This window comes from Montipora foliosa, chromosome 5, assembly GCF_036669935.1.
Source record: "Montipora foliosa isolate CH-2021 chromosome 5, ASM3666993v2, whole genome shotgun sequence".
Classification (NCBI taxonomy): domain Eukaryota; kingdom Metazoa; phylum Cnidaria; class Anthozoa; order Scleractinia; family Acroporidae; genus Montipora; species Montipora foliosa.
Window position 1 is genome coordinate 31,861,805 of NC_090873.1, and position 5,255 is coordinate 31,867,059.

A 5,255-nucleotide genomic window follows, 5' to 3' on the forward strand; every position below is an offset into this window, starting at 1 on the left:
TCACACTGAAACCCCAACACAGCTCCCATCGCTTTGGTTGCCCCACCGCATGTTTTAAATCTGGATTTTCATGGAACTCTGTAAGAATTGAAGCTGTTTGAATCCTTGTTGTTGTTGGAAAAAGGATAGTTTCGTTAAGTGAGTTGCTTTTAGGCAACGAAGTCACCACCCCGTAATTCAACTGTCCATTTTGCTGCACTGAACAAAGTAATCGAGTAATTACCCAATGACTCAATTTATTTTGACACGCATGGCTACAATACCAATTAACAAAGACAGAGATAACGTGCATTTTGCAACCATTTCACGTTTTAATTCAGTCGGCTTAAGCCAGTATGACTGAGGTGTAAAAATTTCTTATTAGGATCCTTTCATTCGCTTTCGTGTACGTTATGTTTAACCTTTAGTTCACAACTTCGTTTGTTTTGCATCTGGAAGATGTAATTTTCAATTATAACTTCTCCCTAGGGTTATCACCCATAGCTTAACCAATGAAATCCCCGCGTCCTAATTGCTCGGAATACATGAAATTCTTTGTGCATTTCGTTGCACCAAAAAAAGACAACCGAGATTATTCAGGTATTCGAAGTAATAATTGTCGATTTCCCTTGATGTACCGGTGTGACAAATAATTTGGAACATTGCAATGCATCTGGACGCGCAAAAACAAAGCACAGATGATTTCAAAGCGTACGATCACATCCCCAAATGGTGCAGCGACCTGCAGTCATGATAATGTGAGTTGTTGACAGATGTAAAACAGGATTGTCTTTCAAACAATCTTTATTTTATCCTTATGACTCGTTTTTTATTAGTAGTATTTATTTTTCCCTCAGTCTGCATTTTACCCCCGGTCTGCAGTCTGCAGTCTGCGTTTTACACTGAGCGCCCAAATAACCAATTTTTCTGCGGAAAATTCATCCCAGAGGATAAAACTATTCACTGCACATGTAATAAAGGTAAATATGTTCGAGCGAAAGCGAAAACAAGCGAATATTTTGACGGAAAACACAATAATGTGAGATCAAAAGAACATGTGGTGAAGACACGCAATTGCGGCATCGCTTCCACAATAATCTTACCTTTTCAGCAATTTTAACGCTTGAAATTCCATTCAATCCACCTGGTCTAGTCTTTGAATTCACTACTATCGCTGCCCTGCGAATCTTCAGTGTTCTACATAACAGCACACTTGGTAAAAGACGGCTTGACGGGCGACAGATTGTTGTCAATGTTGTCACCTGTCTTGTTCAGTATCCAATTGATTTGTCATTATTGAGCTTCATAAGGGTATATTTTGTTCAAAGATCCACTAAAACGCCATTCACGCTACATGACTTTCGACGTCATTGCCGGTTAAGTTAATCGTTATAATGTGTCCACCAAAGAAATCTACACATTTCCCACTACCCTCTCGATCCTAAGAAAATACGCGCAGCAGGGCTCTATGCACAAAGACACCACTTAGCAGGGGAGTGACAGGCAAGACTTTTACCGACACGGAAAAAAATAAATAAAATAAAACTGAGAAATCCACCCATTTTCCGACTGGGATTGCCATACGGCAACCCAGTAAAAAAGAAACATTAAATGCACCTCAAGCCCCTCGAGTTTAAAAAGGAGGAGAACTGATAAAGTTCTTTCAGAGAACGACTTTGAAATTAAGCAAGGGTCTTGGACAACAGAGGAGACGTGTTTACTGGAAGCAGTTATTTTATTTTTAAGTTAAGCACGTATTGTGCTGTCGGAGGAAAACATAACAAATAGATACAATTTTCTTTGCACTTCTGCCTTCGCATGTACAGCAAACTGTAAATCAGAGGGGCAGATAAAAGGGAAATTGTCCTATGTTAAGAGTAGGCTGTATGGGATTGCTGCACTGGATTCCCAAACTTGAACCAGTGCCTACATTGCATCTATAAATGGTCAGCTGAATAGTGATACTGTTAATAAGATTACTAAAAAGGAGGATAAATCACTGGATCACATGACTTTTTATCACAGTTTTCTTACGTGAAAAGAATAAAGAACCTATCATGAATGACCGACTGCGACTGAAGTGTAGTTTCTGAAATCAAGTTACATGATCTTTCTACTCCATTTTATCTACTTCATAATTTAAAAGGGCGTGAAAACTGAAAAGACATTATTTCCATTTAAAACAAAACTACATTTCTTGGCGGGCGGTCAAAGAACCAATTAAAGAGATAAAAGAACTGACCACGTCGTAGCATACTTGAAATGGAAGTAGACACGGTTAACGATCAAAAGATAATTCAAAAGATTTATTTTTCAAACCTTGCCAAATTGACTTCTTTATACATTCGACGCTATTTCAATGCGATGTTGAATTTAAAACAACACATTTGAAGCAAAATCCTGCTCTTTGAAACAGAAACATCGAAAGGCAGGGACTTTCGTGCTTGCCTATGAAGTCAAGTGACTATTGGCCCCGGTAAAACAAGGGATTTCAGTCTTTAAACTGACTACCAGTTGATACAAAGCCCGAAGAGAAAAATACATTGTTTGAATTAAACCACACTCTTGCATTTGAAGCTTGCATAAAAAATGAAGAAAATAATTTGGACGTTTCAGTACAGGTAATAGGGGAAGATATTAGTTACTTAAGGCGCTTTCCATTCAGTGTCAGAACTGGTCGGCTGTACCATTGCCAGACAAGTAAGTTGGCAAATGAAATCGGCGTTTTCAAAAGGTTTTTGCAGAAGAAATACTGTCACTTAAGTGTATACTATTTAAGATTTGACCGATCTGGCTGGATAGTTTTGATTTCAAGTGAAATTCTCCATACCACAGGAACGGTCTGGCCGGTCGGTTCTGACGGCAGCGAAAAGAGCCCTTAATTATGTTAGTAGTTAGTTAATGTTAGCGAGGACTTTGTTGACCCATAGATGCAAATTAACTTTGAAACAGGCCACCTAGTTTCAGTGGTTCATTTCAATAAGCCTACAATCTTGGACAAAAAGGGTTGAGAATATTAAAAACAGGGGTTATTTTGCGCACTACGTCCTGAATATCGCTCATTATTAGCGATCCCCCTCCCCCCTACAACCAATGTTGATAAGCCCAGGTTCGACGTGCTTTGTTTCGTCTAGCAACTTTGATCAGGGGGGGGTGGGAGCAAAAAGAGAGCTTATTTTTCATACTCGTGATCGGAGTTTAGTCCAAAAGCAGAGTTTTCTCAACTATTTTGTCCAAGATTGTATTTGGTATAAACTATCAAATATCTGTCTATATGAGAGTGTGAACACTCTCATATGTTTATAGTATGTAAAACTTGTCTTCTCATAGCTGATACACAATAACTTGTCGAGCATTACTTGCCATACAATAATATTGCGTGAAACATTGTTACAGCAGCGCATTATTAGCCATGTACGTGAATTGTTTACATAAGATAGGGTTCTGTTTACTTTACTTTACTGCACTGCGAATTGCTGTTATTTTACATCATGGAATTCATACATTAGTACGATTAAGAAGTAAGAGACCTACTGAGTCCTATAACGAGGACAATATGAAGGAGTTACATCAAAACCAGTCCGCCTTGCCGTAGCTGTTTTTGCCCACTTTGGTTTACACTGATCAATATGTATATACAGATATGAAATTATCGCAGATATATTTATGTAAGATTACACACAATAAGGAAATTGCACGGTTAACAGTTAATTTTGTGTGTTCTTTAACTGACATAGATTTACGGCGAAGGAATGAGAAATTTTGGTCGGTTAACGTGATTTGAACAGATTTGAAATATTTTCCATGACCAGTCTGTTTTTAGCCAGCCGGTGTGTTAACCGTTGAAATGCGTCACTTTTTGTAAGAAATGTAGAAATCTCATTGATTTTGTGCATAGTTTATACTCATTAGCAACGCCTTGAGAAAACAGTAGGGGAAATAAATATAATGCCTTGTAGTTTGTCTTAAAAATCGTGACAATTCGTATTCGAAGACACACAGTTTACAAACAGGAAGTGGGTTTCTCGCAACCAGAAGTAATTTGCTCTATTACTATTTTGCTCCTGTTATACCACATTCTTGTTTGCTTTCCCAAAAAGTTTAGGGAACTGTTCTCTGACATATTTTTCAAAGAAGGGTCCATCTAGTTTATCGTATGGGTCACATCTGATCACACCTTTGTTGTGGTTTTTACCAACGAACAGCGTGACAACTTCCCTTTTAAGGCCTTGGACACCTTTCTTGATCCTAAAGATTGTTGCTAATGAAACTCCTACTTCCTCAGCAACATCTTTAGCTTTGTCATTATGATCTTGCACCTGTAATAAAATATACGCTCCTAAAGCGTCGTCAACATGCCTTTTATGTACCAATTCCAGTTGTTTTGATAATGAACCTCACTGATGACGAAACATTGTTTTTCTTTATTAGGGTTAATTAACTAATTGTCAATCGAATACCATGACGACATGCTTACGACTGATATATTTTCTTTTTTGTACTTACAGAACTCATACATACACGCATTTTGTGTTCATGGGCAAAATGATCCCCAGACAATCTTGGACAAAAAGGGTTGAGAATATTAAAAACAGGGGTTATTTTGCGCACTACATCCTGAATATCGCTCATTATTAGCGATCCCCCTACCCCCTACAACCAATGTTGATAAGCCCAGGTTCAACATGCTTTGTTTCGTCTAGCAACATTGATCAGGGGGGGTGGGGGCAAAAAGAGAGCTCATTTTTCATGCTCGTGATCAGAGTTTAGTCCAAAAGCAGAGTTTTCTCAACAATTTTGTCCAAGATTGTAGCCATTTTTCGCATATACAGCGGCTTTCTAGGCCTATGAACCCATTTAATTCGGATTTCATGTTATGTTCTAGTTTATTATTCTCGCCAAAAGTACATTCAGTACATTGATTATGAATGCAATCTTTTCAGTGAAAAATAAATGGCAGGGGAGCCTGTAAGGAGTCCATAATGATTCTTTAAGGGTCTACCTTTATGCAAATTTAATTATTTAACTATTTAATAATACAATCATAGGAAAAATAGTCATAGGATGGACAGTCTTGCTAAGTGTACACAAATATTTTGATCACAATTTATTAAACATTTAATTCAAAATAAATCATAGTTAATCAAAAACTCTTGTTTCTGCGTGTTTAGTAAATATCCAATTGCTACCTCGGGATGACCACAGGGGAATACGGACATTATTTAATCATTTAATAAGAACGAGCGTTTCATCTCAAATCTCAACCTAACCAGTCT